Source organism: Babylonia areolata, chromosome 1 (assembly GCF_041734735.1).
Source record: "Babylonia areolata isolate BAREFJ2019XMU chromosome 1, ASM4173473v1, whole genome shotgun sequence".
Lineage (NCBI taxonomy): Eukaryota > Metazoa > Mollusca > Gastropoda > Neogastropoda > Buccinidae > Babylonia > Babylonia areolata.
This window is the reverse complement of record NC_134876.1, coordinates 43823427-43847229: the sequence shown is the minus strand read 5'-3', so window position 1 is coordinate 43847229 and position 23803 is coordinate 43823427. Positions and strand designations below refer to the sequence as shown.

Genomic DNA, 23803 nt, shown 5'->3' with positions numbered 1-23803 from the left:
ATCTTCCTGTACTATGCCCATTCACAACTAAACCCACATGCCCAACAAAAAACCACTTTCTCTCCCTCCTCCTTCCCACGGCTTGTTTCTTTCTTTCTTTCTTTCTTTCTTTTTCTCCTCCACCCCCCCCCAACCCCGCTCCTCGAAAAAGAAAAGAAAAGAAAAGAAAGTCTACACAGTCGATGGATAGAAACCACACCACCTTCTATACCCACCCCTCCTTCCTCTCTCAACCTATCCCGGCCAGTTCCTACATTACAATGTTCTTCCCATTGCGGGTAGTAGTAGTATAGTGTTCTCTGTCTTTCTTCCCCCGTGTGTGTCTGCACCTTCTCCCCCTCAACCCTAACCCCTCCCCTCCACCCTCCACCCTGACCCGGATCCGGACCCCTCAGTGTGGGAACACGACAACAATACAGGAAATACCAGGCGAGTTTTTCAAACAACTTGTTAGTGCGAAACCAGCCAGATAGAGTGGAGAGAGAGAGAGAGAGGCAACAGGCAGACACAGAGAGAGAAAGAGAGAGGGGGAGGGGGAAAAGTAGCTGAAACAATACATGTTTGGACACAGTGGTGTCAAATTTGAAAGATTCTATAAGAAATCAAGAAATCAAATTGTAAAAGATTAAAAATTTAATGCTGAATTAATTTTATAATCAATCGGGAGTATAATTCCTTAACAAGTCCCCCCCAGAATGTGAAGGACTTTATTCACATTGAATTTGGATTTTTTTGCGAATGCCCATTATCATTTTAAAGAGGGAGAAAGGGACAATGTTTGGAGAATGGGAATTAGAGAGAGAGAGAGTGGGGGGGGGGGGGGGGGGGAAGAAAAAAAGAGCTGGTGAGAAGGAAGGGGGGGGGGGAAGGAAGAGGAAATGAGCAGTCTAAAATAGCATGTTGACACCATCACATTCCAGCGGTTTATATTAGGTGGGTAGGGCTACCCAGCGATCTCTCTCTCTCTCTCCCACACACACACACACACACACACACACGGACACCGTTTGCACCAACGGAACAGGCTAGCCCAGCAGTGCAGGCAGTACAAGAAGACAGAGCGAGTAGAGAGAGAGAGAGAGAGAGGAAGTGTAAAATGTGTTTTTAATGAAGTCTGGCCGCCACCGCGAGACGTACCCCTAAAACAGCCGAGACACATCGCGGGCTGCTGCTGCTTCCCATCTCCATTCACAGAAAGGAACGGGTCGTGGTGTAGTAGTGGGTGGGATATGGAGTCGGTGACTGCCACTGGGCTGCATAGTTCACTTGATGCGAGACATCTCTCTTTTCTATCTCCTCCCTACGCCTGGACTGCCATCATCACAGTGTGTGACAGTGCAAGGCAGAAGGTGAGCCATGGTTGGAGATTATTGTTGGCTAGTGTTTGCTTTTTGTTGTTGTTGCATTTAGGTGGGCGTTGTGTTTTTTCTTCGATTTTGTTGCATGGAACGGTTGTGTTTGTCGTTGTCAGAATAGATCACCCATCCAAACATTAACACCACACCACACCACACAGCGCCGCACCACACCACACCACAGCTCACTAGAACACACCACATCACACCACACCACACCACACCACACCACAGCTCACTAGAACACACCACATCACACCACACAACGCCGCACCACACCACACCACACCACAGCTCATTACACCACACCACACCACACCACACCACACCACACCACACAACGCCACACCACACCAGACCACACTACAGCTCATTTGAACACACCACACCACACCACACCACAGCTCATTAGAACACACCACACCACACCACACCACACCACACTACAGCTCATTAGAACACACCACACCACACCACACCACACTATAGCTCATTAGAACACACCACACCACACCACACCACACCACAGCTCATTAGAACACACCGCACCACACCACACCACACAACGCCGCACCACACCACACCACAGCTCATTACACCACACCACACCACAGTTCATTACACCACACCACACCACACCACACCACACGCCACACCACACCACACCTCACCATAGTTGACGAATCGTGGCAGGTTGTCCAAACCTGTGACTGACCCTGTACGCCTCATTGATTTGATTGCGTGCCCCTGGTGGCGGTGGGCGGGCGGGCAGAGTGGCTGGCCATTGGACCGGATCCTGCATAAGTGGCGGGATCCCTGGCTGGACGGGGGATCCCGGGGGACCCGGGACTCTTGTACAGCCGCTGTGGTACAGTCGCCAGGCTGTCTGGCTGTTTTGGCCGCGCTCACCCTCAGCGTATGAACTGTGTGTGTGGGTAGTGAGAAAGATGATGGAAGACTTCTTGGCGGCGGTGTTTCAGTCAGCAAAGAGCCAATAAAGGGTAATGAAAAATAAAAAAAATTATCGGTAACAACCCCCCCCCCTCTCTCCACACACACAAAACAAACCCGAACTAAAACAGAACAAAACAAAACAAAAAGAAACCCACAAAACAAAACCGGAAGTTCTCTAAAGGCTCTTTGGTTTCTGTTTATCAAAAGCTTCCTTACAATCGAGCATGCGAAAGAGGGTGGCTCCAAAGGAAGCGAGCAAATGCAACATGATTAATCATTATATATAGCTGGCGTTGATGATGATGACGACGATGGTGATAATGATGATTGCAGTAGACCGTGATGACTATATCAAATCTAACACACAACAACCGTTCTCCCGTGTCCCTCAAATAAGAAACTGTCAAGATGGACTTTAAAAAAATGATAGCAGTTTAGGGTGTCGCACTTTGTGCGCAATTTAACCAGGTAATGCATGTTTTATCAAGGACAATGACAGAAGGATGGTTACGGGAAATATTTGAAAGGATACAAGGTGAAAAGAAAAAAGATTCACATGGAAATGACAGATTTCCCAAAGACAAACCCGTGGTAAGCGAGAAAATAACCACTTTCCCCACCCTCACGCCGATTCCTTCATGGCCAGGGAAGAAAAGTGGTAGTGGTAGAGGTGGGAGGGGGCTTGGGGGGGGGGGAGCGAGGGGGGAGGGGGGGCAGGCAGGGAGCCTCGCTGAGTGACAATATTAATGGGACCGACTCCCTCCCGACCTGTCAAGAAAGAGGGGCGGGGGAGACTAGGATCAGACAACTTCTCACCCTGGGGATTGGGGTGGTGGCCGCGACGGTCAAGACATCCTATCTCCAGCAGTCCAAATATTGTATAACCCGCCGGACGGATACAAATGGTGTCCTCCCAGCTTCAATGGGTACGGTCTCTTTGTGTCTCGGGTTACCCCTTCTTCAGAACCTTCGGAAGGGAACACCATAGTGATGGTGGAGTTTTCATTGAAGTGTGAGCCCTTCTGCTTGTTGTAGTTGTCCACAAAGAGGGCCACGGGTTGTGTCTGACGGGCTTCTGAGATGACGCGTGGCGATCGATGCTGCCAATGGTGCTTTTCGTTCTCTTGTGTTGGTCTACTGCAGTGAAAGGTACCTGTCAGTAGGGTTGGACTGATGTTAGTTTCACCTGCAGCTAATAATTGTCATATAGTTTCGACAAGAGTATGTTTTGCAAAATAACCTAACTTACAAGAGAAACAGTTTGAACTGCTTGTGCTCGTCAAGCTGTAGCGAGTGGGTCGGCTTGTCGTTCCCTGGGGCATTGCTGTGTGGTTTTATTCGCCTCCAGTCGTTGGTTTGGACATGAACGTTGTCTGGCAGCTGACGCTTGCCAAAACTGTTATGCGTGTTGAAAACACAGCCTTGAACACACCTGTGCATCATTTATGAGAAGCGTGTCGTGACCATGGAAAGCCGATGCTATGATTTCTCCATCTTCTTCTTGTTACATAAAAGAGAATTATTCGTTTTTCTTTTACTTCATTGTTTGGCGGGGGGAGGAGGGCGGGGTCTTAACTGCAATATAATGGTTAGGTTGGGAAAGTTGACCTGTCTGTCTCTCTCTGTCAGACACACACACCACACACACACACACACACACACACACACACTGTCTTGCTTCCTATCCCCTCTCTGTCTGTCTCCACTTTACCCCACACCCCCTTCTCTTCCCGTCTCTCTCTCTCCTCTACCTTCTCTGTCTCTCGCTCGCTCGCTCACACTGTCCCCGTCTCTCTCTCTTTCTCTCTCTGTCTGTCTTTCTCTCTGAAATACTCGGCTCGGGCATGACGTCAGCCAATGGCGATGCCGGTCGTGATCCCTTTGAGCGTCGTATTCCGGAAGTGTTCACTTGACGCTGATTGGCTGAGCTTTACAGATCACGTCATATGACAAGGTGATGTCCTTGACAGCTGTTGCGACATGTAACGGTAGGACGCCGCCCACAGCATGCCCACGACTGCGCAAGGAAACGGTAAAAAAGCAACCAGAGTACTAGTCCTTCCTTTCCTTTTCATTCATTTTTTCCCACTTATGATCTTTCAAGATTTATGCATTTTATAAAACGCGAAGAAAATTTAGCGTTCGTAAACGTTGCAACAGCCGGCTCGTAACAATTACTGCAGGGAAAGGTATCCATACTTCGTTATGTCTGATTTTGTGAACATGGATACAAACCATAAGCCCACTCCTGGAAAGCTTCAATATAATCAGAAATGAAAGGTGGTTTTTTTTATTTATTTATTTTTTTTTAATTATACATTTTTACTCGTGGTACAAAACCGAACCATGAAAATGAATTCCGTGGTTGGAACAGGAAAAAACACACCAAAAAACCCACACAAAAGAGGGAAAATATTGTTACATTTGAAGCAGAAATTAGTCACAAGAACCCCCCCCCCCCTCTCTCTCTCTCTCTCTCTGTATGTGTGGTATAAAATGGTATGGAAGTAAGTGATAATCTGTTTAATATTTACCGTGCCGGATGGACATCAGATTGCAGTAAAGAATATAAATAGTATAATTACAAACCTCCATTTGTTTCTGACGTATCTTGAACAGGGGGCATAATCATATTTCTTATCATGGGTAGATGGGTAATAAACAGAACGGAATGCGATTACTGCTTTGGGTTGGGATTTGCACTTCCAGGAAACAGAGATATGTGATGGGGGGATTGCTGAACGCCGTCATCCAATTTCTACTTTTGAATAAACTAAATAGGACCCCCGAAAGCGGAGTATGGCTGCCTACATGGCGGGGTAGAACGGTCATTCACGTAAAAGCCCACTCGTGTACATACGAATTAACGTGGGAGTTGCAGCCCACGAATGAAGAAGAAGAAGAATAGGAAGAAGAAACTAAATGTGTTCATCTGATTCAGCATAGTAAACTGGAGAATGGGATTTGGCCATTTTCCATCATCGTTGTGTAAGTATACATACGTATCACTTCTGTTTATTGATATGGTTTTATTGACTTCTGTGCATTTTTTGCGTCCACGCTGGCACTGGTATTGTGGTCCGTGTCGTCCGTGCCATTGTTTTTATCCACTTGTTCCCTATCTTAACGATACCAACACGTGTAGATACGCTGAGACAGGTGGATATGTGGATGTGTGTGGGTGTAGTGGTGATAGGGATGAATGAAGATGCAAAGAAAAAAGAAAGAAAGGCAGAAAGAAAAAAGAAAGACAGACAGAAACAAAACCCCCAAAATAGCGAGCAAGGAACGTTCGTTACATGAGAGAGTTAAAAAGAGCAGTGATTCTTGGGAATCATTTTGTATTGAACTGGAGGCAGAGGACACTCACAAACGTGCGTACACGCATACACGCACGTGCTCACCACTGAGCTGACAGGGACACACAAACACACACACACAGACGCAAAAAGAAAAAAAGTACAGTTTATTCAGTTTCCATTTGGTAAATTAAGAGTGACGTTACATATATTGTACAGCAATTCCGGCTCCAAATTCTGTTCTGTATTTATGTGTCTCTTACCCCCCCCCCCCCTCCCGTCCCCCGCATCCCACCTCCCACCACGCCCTTTCTCACCCCCGCCCATCTCCGCTTTCTGCCATACGTTCTGAAAGTGGGTGAAGTGGGCTTTCCGCCCACTGGCTGCCCCGGCGGGACACGAGTTAACTGCCCTTTGTGCTCTTCCTGATTCCACGTGTACAGCTCACTCATACTGTGTGTCAGCTACGTTTACCCAAGTGGGCATTTTATGTATTATTGTGTTAGTAGCAGGAGAGAGAGAGAGAGAGAGAGAGAGAGAGAGAGAGAGCACATTTTACGTATTATTGTGTTAGTAGCAGGACACACACACACACACACACACACACACACACACAGAGTTTTGGTGAATACAGATAACGGCTGTGAACGCTGAGCAGAAGAGCCGGGAGACAAACACTGGACACGAACGCACGATTCGAATTTCCTTTGATGGAAATTGCTGTACGGCAGTTGACAGCACTTCCTTGTTTGTCGGTTTTTTATTTCTCATGAAGCCGGTTTTAAAAGGAATCAGTTTGCCCCATGTTGCTTTTGCTATTCTCTGTCTCTCTCTCTGTGTCACGTCTCTCTCTATGTGTGTGTGTGTGTGTGTGTGTGTGTGTGTGTGTGTGTGTGTGTGTGTGTGTGTTTATGTGTGATATACGGTTCTATGTTAATAGAAAGTTGGATGTTACTTGTGCATTTTTTCCCCCAGAAAGACGTCTTTGCTCAGTAAATATGGAATGGGTTATTTGGTCTTCTTGTACAGTATCGAATATCTAGTGAGCAGGTATTAAAAACGCATTCATAGTAATACATGGTTAGAATATGGTGGACTGAGGTAGATTTGATTTTTTTAAAAGCGCATGTTGGTTGAACTGGTGACATGATATATGACCCTATTTGTATGTATGTACATATACATATATACATATATTTGATTTCTTTCCCCTCCCCCCCACCCCATTGAATGAGCCTCCTGTGGAAAATGAAAATTGCGAGCGAGGACCACTGCTCATTTTCAATACGTGATGCTTTGTGAGGCTGTAGTTGGTGTTGTTGAGTTGAAACCAGCGCCAGAAGTGGGGGGACGCGAGGTTGCATGCAGAATGTTGATGCCGATATTACAGAGCATTCAGAATGCCGCGTGCACGCTCCAGGGCATCCCTTCCTGCACTGCGGACAAAATATTGTCCTAACATTAGGTGCCTGTGCTTTTAGAAAATTTGATATCACAGTTCAGCATGTCGTTATTGATTTGTGAATTTAATGAAACTATACTTACATGAAAGTGTGTCATTTGTCGTCAGTTGGAATTTTGATTTAAAAAATCAACAACTTTTTAAACATTTATAATCAGTTGCTTCTCCTGTTAGATGAACGACTTTCGTTTTGCGAAGTCCATTATGTCTTTTATTTTTTCTTAAAAAAAAAAAAAAAAAATTGAAATGCTATATTTTTCCCATCATCTATCCAGTTCCCTCCAGCACACAGTGTAATTCCTCCTTTCTTTCCTACCTTTTTTTTAATTTTATATATTTTTTTGTGTTAACATTCAAAAGTGAAAATAGTTACTGTGATTAGGTGACTACAATAACGAGTTCAGGCCAGGGAGCAGCGAACAGAATCCTTTCCTTCCTCCTTCCTGTATGACTGATAACCTGACACAGTAAGCATCTCCTCCCCCTTCCCCTCCTCATCAGCACACTTCCGCTCATTGACCCTGCAGCAGACATTTCTCCTTGTGTCGTGAAGGAGCAGTCACACTGTGACTCCACCACCTTGAACAATACACAGTGCATGCTGCCAACAGCGATTCCTCGATGTCCAGTCATCATGCTGGCTAACGATGACCCACAGACGTTGTGTACAACAGGGTCTTTGCTCCAAAGCAGCAGGGTCTGGTAAGAACCTATGCCTGGTAATGTGGTGACCCATTAGTGTGTCTTCCAGCTCTGCACAAGTCGCGCACCAGGAGTGCAGCCGATTCCAGGCGGTGTGGTCGGAGATCCGACGTAGTGCAGCTAATAATTTCCGATATATTGGCATATTTATGACACGTTCTTGAGTTAGCGACCCTTTGTGTGTATGCTGGACACGACAGTTGCTGTCAGTTCTCTCTGTGTGTGTCATATCAGGGTGATGTGCCACCTCGTTTTGAGAGTGGCCTGGTTGAGAGGTTCCATACAGACACGCCCCCGTGAACTCCCTGTTAGGCTTCACAATTGATATAATCATTGTCTTCCTGTGAGGGTTCAAAATTGATTTTAGCTTTCATTATCTTCCCGTTAGGGTCCAAAATTTATAACAACTTTCATTATCCTGCAAGAAATTTCACGTGTTTTGATATATTTTTTTAAAGGGGGTTGGAGTGGAGGTGGGAGGGGGAGGGGGTGGGTGGCGCAGGATTATTACATGCGCTGCTGTATGCTATGCGTGGACACTGCGGCCAGCTGCTTGTTCAACATTCTGTGAGGAGAGTGACAGATATCCCGAACACAGTGTCCTGCCAGAAAACATGATGAAGTGCGAAATAAAACCTTTCTATTAACAAGACCGATAACCAAATGTGGCAGTGAGGGGGTACAGCAATCGCCGCGTCTGTTCGCTTTGTCATGCTGTCATGCCGGTCTGTCCACAGTGATGGACGACCACAGTCGTCAGATCTGGCATTCTTGCGACGTCTAGTAAATTATTCCAAGGCAGATTTGGTCGGTTGGGCTGTAAGTAACAATGATCTGGCAGATTTGGAACTGATCCTCAGGTTCTGAATTACGGCTCACGGCGTGTTTGTTTAGAACAACCAGACAAATGAACAACAACAACAAAGCAATCAAATAGTGATTTGAGTTGTGGCTAGACTAACAGCTGCGCTGTCCGCGAAGTCGCGATTTTTTTGTTTGTTTGTTGTTTAAATAATTTTTATCATTTTTTTAAAATTATACTTTCGGACTGTTTTGTTATATTCTTCATAATCTCATGGATAACATTTAGTGATATAATCCAAACTAAACAACGGATAGGAACAAGCAATCAAGCGGTCAGATCATTTAGTAAGCCAATCAACCAATCCATCGAATGGTTGGAGAAATATATTAATGAAATTTGACATACAGAGAAATACGTCAGTGAAAGACTGATTTATCGACCGACTGACTGAACGAACAGATGAATGGGTTGACGAATGAATCGAAGGACCGTCGGGACTGTGGAGAGGGAATTAAATGGCAGTCTGTTCAAGAGGATGAATAAGGAGGAGGAGAAAGAGGAAGAAAACCGATGAGAAGGGAGAGTCTTGGTGACGCCCACAGTCTATTCGTACCGCCAGTTGCTGATACGTCCTTCAGACGGAAGTCCACGTAAGCGTCAACATCCGCTTGCCCAGTTAGTGGAGCGGTATTTTGATGGCTGACGTGGCTTTCCCTGACTTGTTTCGGTCTGTCAGCTCACGCGCGCTGTGGCCGAATTCCATTGTGATGGAGGAAGAGCAAAGCCCTGCGAGACAAAACATATTATTTATAGTTTTCGTAGGTTCCTGTTTCACACGCTCCCTGGCGCCTAGAATAGTAAATTGTTTAGACACAGACCAAACATGGACAATGAATGCGCAAAGAAAAAAAAGGGAAAGTGCATGTGCCACATATTTATTTCCTTGCCGACTGCCAGCTCATCAGCAGACACAAGCTTGTGACAACCATGTCCGCATGGCATGGAAATGTTTTTTTTTTTTTCAAATCAGCCACAAAATCATTGTCATACATTTTTCTGTCTTTCTTTCACGCATGCAAGCGCGCAAGCACGTGCGCGCGCGCGCAAAAACACACACACACACACACACACACACTTTCTTTCTCTCTCTCTTTCTCTCTCAGTCACACACACACACTCTCTCTCTTTCAGTCATACACACACTCACTCTCTCTTACACACAGACACACACACGCACACGCACCCACACCCACACCCACACACGCACACACACACACACACACACACATACTTTCTCTCCCTCTCTCTCTTTCTCTCTCTCGCACACACACACACACACACACACACACACACACACACACACACACTCTCTCTCTCTGTGTGTCTTTCACACACACACACACACACACACACACACACCACTGAAATGGGAAAGCCAGTGCTATCTGACGTAACGTGAAGAGTAAACGTTTTGTCTTAGAGGATTGGCACTGGTCTTCATGCAGTTTGCGGAAAGGAAATAAATACGACAGAACGCATGTGTACACACACACACACACACACACACACACACACACTGTCTCTCTCTCCCTCTCTTACACGCATACGCACACAATCTCAATCACGCGCGCGCGCGCGCGCGCGCACACACACACACACACACACACACACACACACACACACACACACTCGCCCAGACATATGAAATTTTGTGGAAAATACTTTAAATGAATGCGCATTTGTTGTAATCGTACAGACACCCACGTGCACAAGTACGTACAAAATACTATGCGCGCACGCCCACACACGCCCACACACATATGCTCCCACCCCGCCACCTCCCACCCTCCCACACAGACGTATACAGACACATACATGCGCGCGCGCGCGCACGCACACACACACACACACACACACACACTCACACACACAGTCATAGAGGATAGCCGGAACGGCAGGAGACTGGACAACCAGTCGACCAGTTCAGTTCAGTTCTGGTGAAAGGAGCCAGAGTACATGCAGTAGAATAGTGGGACCATAGTGGGACCATCGACCAGCCAGCCCCTACCAGTGAGTGCGGCAATAATGCCATAAAATAAGAGCCATGAAGGAAGCACTGAACTACGTATGTCACGGACAGGTTGGGAGAGGGGAGTGCTGGAGTAGTGGGGGTGTTGGGGTTGGAGGAGGAGGTGGAGTCAGGGGTGGAGGCAAGGGAGGGGGAGGTGGTGGGGACGGAGGAAGAGGGTCGGTGGTTGTTGAGGAGGGAGGGGGCTGCCGTATGGAGTGGTTGCGGTTGGTTCTGTGGGGACGAAACAAACCATACCCCAGTCAGATTTGATCCCCGGGTGGTTTAAAATATATATATATATATTTTTTTTTTATAGGAGTTACAGAAAGACTGTCTGTCTGTCTGTCTGTCTCCCTTTCGCCACCCACCCCCATCCCAAGCCCCGCTCTCTCCCGCTCTCATGCTGTGTTTGTGTGTGCGTGTGCGTGCACGTGCGCGTGTGTGGAAGTAGTTATACTCCATTTTGTCCATATCTGTGTCTCTGTCTGCATGTCTTTGTCGATCTGCCTCTCTCTCACAGCCTGAATGGGAGTTAAGGACGGGGTAAGAGATATAGAGGGAGAGAGAGCGGTTCTCTCTCTCTCTCACTATCTCTTTCAGCCTTCCTCTGTCTGTCAATCCAGATCAAGTACAAATAATCTTTATTGAGGGCCAGAAAAATGTACAGTACATATGCGTGTGTATATGTGTCTGTAGGTGTGTTTGTGTCTGTCTTTCTGTCTGTCCTTCGCGCGCGCGTTTGCATGTGTGCGTGGATGTATGTGTTCGTGATCGATGTATCATACACAGGAATATGAAACGAATGCAAAGTAGATCCGATGAACCTCGGCATAGAAAGAAATAAAGAGAGACAGAAAGACAGAAAAAAAAGAAACAAAACCACCTAGGGATAGTTTTTGAATGGGGGGGCGAGGGACCTGAACTGTCCCAGCGGAACTGTATAATGCAGGAAGCAGCAGTAGCGGCTTGGCTAGGGATCGACAGCGATGATAAATGGCCGCGCTCTTGGCTGGGCAGTTGGCTGATGGTGGTAGCTCAGCGTCGGCCCCACGCCGACCGGGCTGCAACAAGCCGCAGCGGCCCACTATCTTCCTGCCCTGCCTCCCTCCAGCTCTCCTCACTCACTCACTCTACCGGTCCACCAGCCTCCTGAGCTACTGCTGTCTCTGTGTGTGTGTAGGTGTTGGAAGAGGGGAGAGAAGACAGAGGAAAAACTTACCTGACTTTCGAAACAGAGAGTTGGCTGTTCGCTTGAACACGCTGAGAAAGGACTTGTCTGGATCGGCTTGTGTGTGTGTGTGTGTGCGCGTTGGTTTGGGCTGTTAGCCGGTCACTGTGGAGGAGACGAAGAAACTTCGACTGAGGGTAGTTTTGTTTTTAATGCCACGGGTTTTTACTTCTTGTGTGGTTGGGACATTGAAAAACTGTGTGGACGTTTTTTCACCGTCCTCTGTAGCTGCTTGCCCTACGGGCGTTCAACGTTCTGAACGTATGTGCGGGAATAAAAATCATGTAAGTTTCTTTCTCTCTCTTTTTGTTTTAGCGTTGAAGCGTCATGTTGATTTTTTTTTCCAATCAAACAATTTCACTGAAGTCTTTAGCTCACCTTTGAATGAACGAAACATCTTTTCTTTGATGGGTTTCTCCGTCGAATTGACGATGAGGAAAAGAAAATGTCCGGTTCTTGCATATTATATTTGCATCGAAACGAAAAGAAGCTGATATGGTCCACTTTGACGTATCAAGACGAGGTCTTGTCATTTATTAGATTCAGCTCGGCCGAGATAATCTTTGGCCTGTGTGTGAATCCAGACGGGTAGAATAGCAGATAAGATGAGGTTCAGAAGTCCAGAAACACTGACGCCTCATTCGTCTGACTGAACTGAAACCAGAATTATATTTCATATTCCGATACCAGAATTAAATATCCTGTTCTGTAACATTCTTTTTTTTCCCCCAGAAACATTCTACATTTCACTTTTGGCTGTGCGCAAAAGCATTCTTTGCTTTTTTTTTTTGTGGTGTGCAGAGAGAAAACCAATGATGGAATGGTACCAGGCGTGCTCCGGCGTGTGATGTCCAGAAAAACCAGTTTGATGTACACCTCAAGTCTGACCTTTACCTGCCAGCCCTGTACGACTTGTGGGGCAAGGTGAGTGGGTCTGCATGAAAGTGGTCTTCTTAATTAGCAGAGGAAAGGTTTGGTAGATCTGTACACCAACTCTCCTCCAACAAACACCCATACACATTGCTGTTTGCAAGGCGCGCGATCTCTCTCTATATCATTCTCTCTCTCACGCGCGTGCGCGCGCACACACATACGCGTACACACACACTCTCTCTCTTTCTCTCTCTCACACACACACTTGTGTTATTGTTTCCACTTCTACCGACAATAATACTGATCTCAAAAGACATTTTTTAGACCTTCAACAGCAATGCGTGCGCGTGCGCGCGCGCGCGCATGAGTGTGTGTGTGTGTGTGTGTTTGCTCTTGGACGTGTGTGCTTGCAGTAGAAAGAGAGAGAGAGAGAGAGAGGGGGGGGGGGGGGGGCGTGGGGGAGAGACGTGGGGGGAGAGATGACAAATGGGACAGTCAAGTGGCAAGAACAGACACACATTGGCTTCGCATTACGGACGACGTGTTTCGTTTCATATTATTTGTGAGGGAAGCTGTCCATTCTTCAGTAGTGCAGATTCTCTCTGTCTGAATGTCCGTATGTCTGTCTGCCCGTCCTGTTTTACCGTCTTTCCTTCTCTGACAAAGAGAAAAGAAACACCGAGTGACTGTCGTTTGTCACGTAATTCGCAGAGTTACAAGGTTTTCGGATAATAGGGTTTGAATAAAACAGATCGCTTGATCTTTTGCAGCAGTTCTTTAAGTAAATGGCGAAAAGGCTGGTCTTTCAGCTGATTTGTCATTCTTGTTAAGTGCAATGCCTCACTTGATCAGCTGATCAGTTTTGGACATCCGTGCTTTTAATTGCTTAGCCACAATCAATTAGATTATTTTCGCATGGGCATTTGTATATTATTGGACATTTCCTTCGTCTTTCATTTATATTTGGTTCTTATGTAACAACAGTAATCTTTCTCTCTTTCAGGTGAGTTAAAAGGCTTGTAGCGCCAACCTGTTGCTGTGTAACGCATCCCACCCGTTAGCATAATTATGAGGTGCAGACAAACCAACCCCCGAAAATGTCTCGCTTTTTAAGTTTTAGTTTATGTTTCTTGAAATATGTTTCGTTGTCGTATTACAAAGTGAGTATAGACGTCATTTGTATATATGTCATTGTGAACTCATGCTGCATTGAAGCACGAGTGAGGAAGAGTGTATGGAGAATAGTGTTGAACCACAGTCATAATATGGAGTCTATGAATGTTGGCCTTGGATATCGTCCACTTCTAAACCTGTACGTCTGTTTGCTTTTTCTTCCCATGTCTGTTTCCATCAGATACCCCATTTCGATTTTCGTGGTTTTTGTTGTTGTTATTATTTGTTTTCCAATTCCGGAAGCTGGGTGAACCAATAATGTGTTTGTCATTATTCTGTCACACCCCTCTGCCCCTGTTCATCCTTCTGTCACCCTCGCTGCGCGCCAGTCCTCTGTTACCTTGATCCCCAGATAGTTCCTTAGATAACTGCCGAGTGCAGAGCACGAGAACAATCCAAAGAAAGAAACGAGACTAGTCTTTGGGGGCAGGATTTCTCCATTCAAAGCCCCCAGCCAAAATATTTTCGGTAAAGCGGATCCGTTGTCAAAACAGGAGGAGGCTCCCTAACATCCCTATTTCTAGCTGCCTGTTAAAAAGAAGAAAAAGAAGAAGAGAAAAAAGGCTGGTGTGATACATAAACCGCTGTGGTGGTGGCTTGGCGTTCCAGGAATATCAGGATGCAGTCTGTTGTTCCGTTTGTTTGTCTTCTTTTCATACCGCCTGACTCGGCGCGTCTGGTGCTGGTGTGGCGGCGTCGGGCGGGGAGAGAGAGAGAGAGAGAGAGAGATGTTGGAAGCGTGGATTCTGCTGTCTGCAGCCTCACTGTGAGGAATCCATGGATACCGTTTCGTGACGTGTGTCCATTTTATCTGGCGTCATTTCCGGTTTGGCTTTGATAGTTTGTTTTTAGCGAGTCGGGAGGGCGGGGGTTCGGGGTTTGGGATGGGGAGTCGACTTGATAGATGGGTGTTGGGATGTGCGAACGTTTTTTTTTTTTTCCCCCACGAAAAAACGATGTGCGTGACAAAATTACGGGTTAATTATTTCCATGACAGTGTTTAATCAGACAAACAACAAACAACACCAGCAACAACACAAAAAAAAATGTATATCTTCACGCTAGCGATTTTCTGTCTGTCTGTCTTTCTTTCAAGTTTGCATCGACATTGCTGTTTATCGGTTCGATCTTAAGACTGTCATTCTCCTATGAGACTTTCTCTTGCTCGCATTCTTATCTCCCCTTCTGTGTATACCCACTGCTGTTAACTCACTCAGTACGGCCAGTCCTCTCTTCTCCTCTACACGGACCCCTCGGATGTCCAGTGGGTGTCTCAATGACCCAACCTATAGCTTCCGTCGTCAGATTTGTGGTATTCTTTGTCAACATTCACCTCTTCAGTACAAGAGCCTTCCGCTTGCAATATTTTGATGGTGGTAATTGGGGTGAAACGCTGTTAACGTCGTCTCTTTCGCCGTTCGTATGGAGAGAGTTAACCGTCCCTCTCCCCGTCCCCAACCGTCCTTCTCTCTCAGTGAGGGGAGGGAAGGGGAGGGGGGGTGGGGGGTCATTAGGGAAATCGCGGAGACGTGTCCACGGGCTCCAGAGCCCCATGTCTGGCTGCTTGGTGGCCAATTATGCAAATCGTCCCCACCACTTGACCATTGTGAAGTGACGCTCTGCATGGTCACTTCTAGTGACGCGAGGAGTTTGTGGCCAGACTCCTTTTGGTTTTCATCCTCTTCCTTTTTGCGGCTGTTGAGACAGTTTTCTTTGCTCGCCCTTTTCGTCTCTGTGTATATCTGCAACCTTTGTCTCTTCCACCCTCCTTGCCTCTGACCCCCGCCCCCGCCCCCTTCACTCCCGCTCTCTTGAAGTGAAAACACACGGACGTAGAAGTCCGTGGCGAAAACAGTGACAGATGTAAAGTGACATATACACTCGAAGAAAAAAGGAGGAGGAGGAGCAGAAGAAGAAGAAGAAGGAGGAGGAGGAGACGACAGAGAGAGAGAGAGAGAGAGAGAGAGAGAGAGAGAGTCGGAAATCGCTTAAATATGAGTAATATATTTCCTTACTAAAGGCCCTTTGCTCCGTGAGCAGAGGGTCCTAACGATGCACACCCCTCCAGCTTTGTGCCTGCCCATCGAGCTCAATGCTATACTTACCACTCAGCTCAGTGTGCCTGCCATTCCATCCGCCAGTCAGCGTAACATCGACATCTGTCAGGGATCGCTCCACAGTGTGAGGACAGCGACAGTCGGGTCAGGAAACAGGAGTGGAAGTCAGTTCTGGAGATATATATATATATATATATATATATATATATATATATATATATATATATATATATATGTGTGTGTGTGTGTGTGTGTGTGTGTGTAAGATGAGTTCAATCATCATGCTTGCTGTTTTATATGATTTTTACACGTCGTGTACCTGGAAGAAATCGGCCATGACCAGAGAATCGATCAAAGACAAGCACAGGACTTGGCGATTTATAGCGTTGACCTACTTTGGGATTTATAGCTTAAGCAGCATAAACAACGAATTCCCTATCTCAGCACTCCCCCTTACGCCTTCACCCCCCCTCGCCCCCCCCCCCCCCCACCCCCACGTTTTACGTTGCGGATCGTCTTACTGAAATAAAGGTCACCGTGATGGTCATTATTTGTGATTGAAATGGATGGCTGATTTATTTTATTGAGTCTGGTGGCGGGCGTTTATTTCAATAGCATCGGAGGCGGTTGAAATGGGGACCGAAATCTTTCATCAACAGCTCCGTTATTTGGTTTTCTGCACACACACACACACACACACACACACACACACACACACACACACGCACATACACACACACACGAGCCAGATCCTAGTTTACAAATAAGCACAGAAGGCGGTTGAAACGTGTAACTGGGGTCCACATTGTTATTCATTTACTTGAAGATGTAAGATAAACGTATAACCGAGGCCTTCTTTGCAATTCATCTTTTGAGAACACAGCCACTGTCTGTTATTCTATAGACAAAATTGCGTTGTTTGCAGAATGAGCTGTCTGGCGCGGTGGGGTAACACGATCAGCAGTATTAAACAACTAACTGTCAGGATCGCATGGGGTTGTACCAGCTGTGCGAAACTGTACCTGTACTAGTGTTATTAGTGGATGTATAGACAGCGTCAGCCTAGCTGGGTTGAACTTCATAATAGTTTTACACAAAGACTGTTACACCACATTATATTACGTATAGGATAAATATTTTTCTCTACTCGCTCTCCCCTATCTACCAGTGAAGACGCTGGTGATTAATCAAGAAACGTTGGAAGACGCCTCAGGGCTTGGGTTTAATCGCCCGTCAGTGGTGAGAACTTGAGATGCTTATAATGACACGTCTGTATCCGCGTGTCAATCCTCCTGTCAGAATTTCTGACTGATCAGGCACTGGCTTTGTCAAGTATTCCCACAGTTGATAGTATCAACGGAGGCGAACGGAGGGAAAAAAATATGTGAAGCAATTTTTGGAACCGACAGATTTGTGAAGAATTAGCGCAAACTACTTGATAAGCACAGACACGCAAGGACACATAGTTTAAAATGTACCTCCAAAGAAAGTGCGTCACATCTTGAGAATGTGGGGGTGCTGAACCGTTTGAATAATCTACATGCTCTTTAACGAGTGGAACTACTGAGCGTCACTGCTGTGCCGCACTGGATTTCCTTGAGCGCAGTCAGCACCACGCCCACATATTTGTCTCGTTCAGAACCTTGCGGTTTTTTTTTCTCTTCTATCATACCCCAGTCCTCTCTGACCCCATCTTTTACCACATCCACCCCGCCAGACCCACCCCAACCCACCCCACGCACCCCACCCCTCCCCACGCTTCCACACCGACCGTTTCTGTAAAGAAGACTGCTGCAGCGTCGTTTGACAGATTAAAGATGGCTACCCAAATTATCGGGCAGGACAGATAACGGCACTGGCGTTCATTGGGAAACAGCGCCAGGCTGTTGCGGTGCTTCTCGGCAGGGGAAAAAAAGATTTTTTTTCTTTACTGAAATGTTTCTCCGCCCATGAGCGAGCCTACAAATAACTCTTGATGTTGGGTAAGATCTGTTAAAACGAGCCTTCACATAACTCCTGAGCATTAATGCCATGAAAGTAAAGAACAAAGAGAGAGACAGTGGCTGGCTCTGTTGTCACAACAGAGAGACAATAGCTATTTGAGAGAGAGAGACATCTGAATCAGCCATTCCTCCCAGAGACAGAGGCTGTAAAGAATATTACCACCCCCACCCCTCTTTAACTGTAAAACTTTGTTAAACATGCATGATTGTTACACATCTTTACAAAACCCGTCCCACCTTTGATGCGCTTTTTAAACATGCATGGAATCCTTGTGATCAGCAGACATACGATCTGACGCTGTCTCAAAATTGTCCTTCCAGTTCATCCTTTGATTCTTACCCCCCCCCCCCCCTCTCCCAAACCACCTCCCACTCATCCCCCCTCAGCGCCCCCCCCCCCCCCCCCCCCCCGCTATCTACGCTAGGAATGCACCGTGAGTGTGAATGAGTCAAGAGATGGCGACAGCCCTCACAATGCCCCCATAGATTGTTGCCCCCCCCCCCCTCAACCCCCCCAAGAAAGACTGTGGAAGAGAATTAACGGATCCGGCCCCCCCCCCTCCCCCCCGCCCAGACAGACGGGAGGTGAAGATGCTGAAGGAGAGATGAGGGGCTGCCAGTGTTGGCGCAGTCTCACTGGCAGACACTGGCGGTGTTCCTGAAATAGGGTGAGTTTTGTTTCAAGACACCTACTATATCTTACCGTCTATACGTAATAAAAAGGGGTTTGGGATAGGGCAGGGTAGTAATAAAACGCTGTGTGTGCGTGTGAGGATTGAAGTGTGTGTGTGTGTGTGTGTGTGTGTGTGTGTGTGTGTGTGTGTGTGAAGGGGGGGGGGGGGGGCCCAATTGAAACTGGCCCGATTTGGAAGCGAGAGTCCACACGTTCGAGTCCCATGTTCAGACCTGAATTTTTCACCCCTTCTAAAGAGCTTGGGTTCTTGTCATTGGAATGTTACAGCGAGGTCCCTGGTGCGTCGTGCACTTTGTGCACGTAAAACAACGCACGGTTTTCTAAAGGAATATTCATGGCAAAACAATTTTTAGACATATTTACGTTTGGCTTCACCCTCCCCCATGCCCCCCCAAAAGAAAAAAAAATCCAAAACAAAAAAACAAATCCAAAACACTTCAGATTGAAAAAATGCCGGGTGGCGCTGCACTGTTTCGAAGCGGTGTCTCGGTGTAGCAGTCTGAATTTCACTCAGAGAAATATGTTGTGACAAATAGTAATACATACATACAGTACAGTACTGTACTGTACTGTACAGCATAGTGCAGTACAGTACAATAAGTACAGTTCACTAAGTACACGGCACTACACTGCACTACAATAACCTGGTGACAGTCCAGACTCAAAAGCCAGCTGAAGTAGCAATGTGGTCGTGTGGTGAGCGTGACCAGGGAAGACAGGAACACTGTGAACGGCCGCTGGTTTTATCAACACACACCCTGCAATGCCCTTCCGGACTGAACAAAAACCAGGATGGTCTTGATATCGACCAGGCACCGACACTTGGCAGACTGGTGTGAGCGATAAGGCACGCAGTCATGCTTGCTGTTGCTTCAACTCTGCACTTCTTTCTGGAAGAGAACAATAATATGATCAGCTATCCACCGTAATATGATAATATGATATATATATATATATATATTTTTTTTTTTACAGCACTCAAATACAAACAAAAGGAAGTTCTAAGCGCTTTACAAATCCAGTATTTAAAAACATGAATCGAGTAAGCGCATAAGATGAAGCAGAAACATATAAAATGGAGTAGAAGCATTCAAAAGAGACATAAAAGCACGGTTCCAAAAACCCACAAGGTAACACACAATACAACATCTGTTGCACACCAGCATTCATACACGAATGAAAACCGAAAACGGCTGAAATTAGAGCAGTCACATCCACGTGTGAAGGAACACAGTTATTATTTGAATACACGGGTTTTTTTGATAATAATTCTGTATTCCACCGATTTAGATCCTCGCGATTTCTGTTTCTTTTTTTTTATCTTTTGTTTTTTTCTACCTTTTTTAATATTCATGGTATCTATTTCCTAATGCAAGAAGAAGTAGAAGATACAGTGTGATGAAAGGAGGACAGTTCCAAAGCTGTGCCGTGTTAAGGATGGCCTTGTTGCTGATGTACCCCTTGGTGATGGCTGTGCAGCGGGTTCACAGCTGCCCTGAGAAAACGTTAAATTCCGTGTTGTGGCCGAGTTTGAGAAGATGGGACCAGTTTGGGTTGGCGGGGAAGACTGAGGGGGCAGAGAAATGGGGGGTGGGGTGGGGGGTGGGGTTAAAAGAAGCACCCTGGGAGCTAGATCTAAACATTATTCTGCATGGCCCTTCACAGATCATTTTAGCCACACCAAGCCCCCATTAAAAACAAACAAAGAAACAAACAAAATATACAAACCAAATAAAGAAGGAAACGAAAACGTTTGACCCCCCCCCCCCCACACACACACACACTGAAAAATACAGCGATAAGATCATTCAGGTGGTTGATTTCACCCTCGTTCAGCCTACGACACACTCCCACTCTTCACAGTCTGTCGTGCTTGCTGGATATAACAACCCTTGTAAAGGCCTTGAGCAATATACAGGCGGGATACGCGGGAAGTAAGATGAACATTTTTGACCCTCCTGTTGTTCAAGACGACGACGACGAAATTCATTTCCCATGAATCATAAACACTCTTTTCCCCCCCAGCCTTACCGCACATTGTTTCTGTCGCTGTCGGTGTAGTGAACCAGTTTTGCCTTGTGCTGTTTTCCCTCTGTGCGCCTTATGCTGTTTTTCCTCTGTGTGCCCAATGTCCGGATTAATTATGGATGAATGCATTTCTTCCGTCAATTTCTTCTGCTTTACTCATTGTCGGTTAATCACGTCGTGGTGTGCCCATTCAGTTCCTCGTCATCTCCTGTTGTTTATAATTATTGTCTTTCTCCTCTGATCGTGACAGGTTTCAAGCCCTGTTTGCTCGGTCTGTCTGTCTGTCTGTCTGTCTGCACGTCCATTTCTGTCTGTCTGATTCAGGTCTTGATCGGTCTGACTTTCTCATCATCACTGTGTGCGTGTGTGTGTGTGTTTGCGTGTGCGTGTGCCGTGTGCTTTTGTGTTTCTTTGTCTCTTCATCTCTCTCTCTCTTTAATTTCCTCCAGTAGCCCCTCTCTGTGTGCCTCTCTTCTCTTTAATTCCTACCCTTCGCCCTTCACCCTCCTCCCTCTCTCCCCCCCCCTCTCTCTCTGTCGTGAAACAAATTTCAAGGGTTAAAAACAAAACAAAAAAAACAAAAAACCCCAAAAACCCCAACCAAACAAACCAACCCAAAAAACAGAGAAGAAAACATTCCGGTTTGAACCTCGCGCTCCCTTGTGTGTTTCAAGTAATTAATAGTATATATTTTTGTTGTGTGTGTGTGTGTGTGTGTGTGTGTGTGTGTGTGTGTGTGTGAGAGAGAGAGAGAGAGAGAGGGAGGGTGGGGGTGTGGGAGATGGAGAGATACATCGATCGATCATTCATTGATCAGGGAACGATGGGACAGGTGTGGGGGGGTAGAAAGATGACACTGACAAGTGTAGACATTAAATCAACGACCATTCAACCAACCAAACAACCAGCTGCCTTACCGCTCCACCTCTCTCCACACACATGCCGTGCACGAAATCTCATAGTTGACACGAACGCACTACCCCCGAAAACAGAGTATGGCTGCCTAAATGTGGGATGAAAACATACACATGTATAAAAGCCTACTGCGGTACATTCAAGTGAGCGTGTGGGAGTTGCACCCACGAACGAAGAAGAAGAGAGAAGAAGACACGTACGCACGCGCGCGCACGGGCGCTTGCTTGCACACACACACACACACACACACACACACACACACAGAGAAAAAGGGTCTGTCACCAGTGATGTCAAAGAAATGAATGTTGTATGCAGTGCAGCACATTGTTCATGGTCTTACTGACAGAGTGCAAACATTGCTGTTGTGAGGTTCTTATTATCTTTATTGTTGTTAGGATAATAATGGTTGTGGTTGTTGTTGTTGCTGTTGTTATAAATTACACAAATTAGTTCATTTTGTTTTTGTTTGTTTGTTTCTTTTCGTGAAAAAGATTTCGAAAAGTACAAAACACCTCTGTATGGGAGAGAGGAAGGGTATGGCGGGAAGGAGAGAGAGAGAGAGAGAGAGAGAGAGAGAGAGAGGGCGGTCATATCGAATTTCTGTCCCAGCAGCATTCTTCTACCAGTGACAGGGGAGAAGGGGGCGGGGAAGGGGGATGGAGGGGGAGGAAGAATGCCAGGTATGTGTGTGTACCGTGAGCCACCACGGAGACCCCAGTCGATTCGTCTTTCTGACACATTGCTACACACACACGTACACCTGAACATGCTGGGGGATTCATGCGTATCACATGCTGACACACACATACAGTGCAACCTCGCATTGCTTTCTTTGACAGTCTGTCTGTCTGTCTCTCTTCCTCCCTCTCTCCCTTTCTCGCTGTGTGTGTGTGTGTGTGTGTGTGTGTGTGTGTGTGTGTGAGAGAGAGAGAGAGAGAGAGAGAGAGAGAGAGAGCAATGCACGCTCAAGATCACACACAGAGAAAACAATATGTGTACGTGCATTGTGTGTATGTGTGTGTGGGCGGGGTGTGTGTTGGGGGGAGGGGTGGGTATGAGTATGTGGATGTATGGGTGTGGGTGTGTTTCTGTGCGTGCAATCAAAGTCGGATTTTAGAGTCTTCCCATGGAGTTGTATCGTTGATGAATTGATATCGTAAGTTTTGTGTGTGGAAGTTATTTTCCCTGAGTTCAGAAAGAAGGTCATTCAGACATCGACACTGGAATGAAGTAACAACCCCCAAGATGGCAAGAAACGTGTCAGCCAAACAAGTACAGTTACAGGAGGAAAATATTCTCACCTAACACATACACTTTATATTCAACTCTTCATTGATTGGTAAATATATATGAGGTAAGATAAAAATGTAAAATTAATTTCAGTTCATCTGGATGAAGTGTTTGTTTTGTTTTGAATTTGCATCTCGGCATTACAGTAAATTGGGGAGTGACCCAGTCTCTCTTCTTTCTGCATCATGGAGTGGAAAGGGTGCATTCTTTTTTTTCTCGGTTATCCGGAACGGGTATAAAAAAAAATCGACCCTTAACCCATACAGCAACAGCAACAACAACAACAAAAAGCCAACAAACATGCATGCAAATCATCAAACAAATTTCTCGTGTCCGTCTTGCACGTGAAAGAACGTGATGAAGAAGCAACGGCAGGTTTTCATTGGTTACCACTGGAAGGGCGTTCACTCACGTCTCTCACTTGAACCCCCGAATAACCTGAAAAAAAAGAGGAAAAAAAAGAAGAAAAAAAAAAGAAGAAGAACGAAAATTCTGATTGGATTTTGTTAGATGGAATATTACGGGAAGAGCTAGAGGTTTGATTTCAGTCGGTTTTGGCCAGTCGCTGATCTTGTTCCTGCGGTGAACGAAAGGAAATGAAAGTAAAGGGGAGAAAAAAAAGGCTGCTTTCCAGATTAGGGCTGTCAATAAAGTTAACATGCAAAACTGGTATTGTTGTGCGCAGCGACGATTTCCAATCGTCTATTATCTGAAGAAGAAAAAAGTCCAGTTTATTCATTTGTTTTGGGAATGATCTTCTCTGAAAAAAAAGTATAGGATTTATTTAATTTTTATATTTTGAATAATTATTATTGAAAAATAGTGAAAATATTTTCCATAAACTGATAATTATCAACTGAGAAATTTCAGTTCGTCATACTCGGTATCTGATCT

At 46.0% G+C, this 23803-nt stretch overlaps 1 long non-coding RNA gene across 1 annotated transcript in view; it reads left to right on the top strand.

The window, feature by feature from the left end:
• Nucleotides 1–1103: 1103 nt before the first annotated feature.
• Nucleotides 1104–23803, top strand: part of LOC143292271 (uncharacterized) — a 115843-nt gene continuing 93143 nt past the window's right edge. Inside the window, exons 1-2 of the long non-coding RNA XR_013056638.1 lie at nt 1104–1349; nt 12678–12800. This is a non-coding gene — a long non-coding RNA (uncharacterized LOC143292271). The remainder of the gene's footprint in view (nt 1350–12677; nt 12801–23803) is intronic.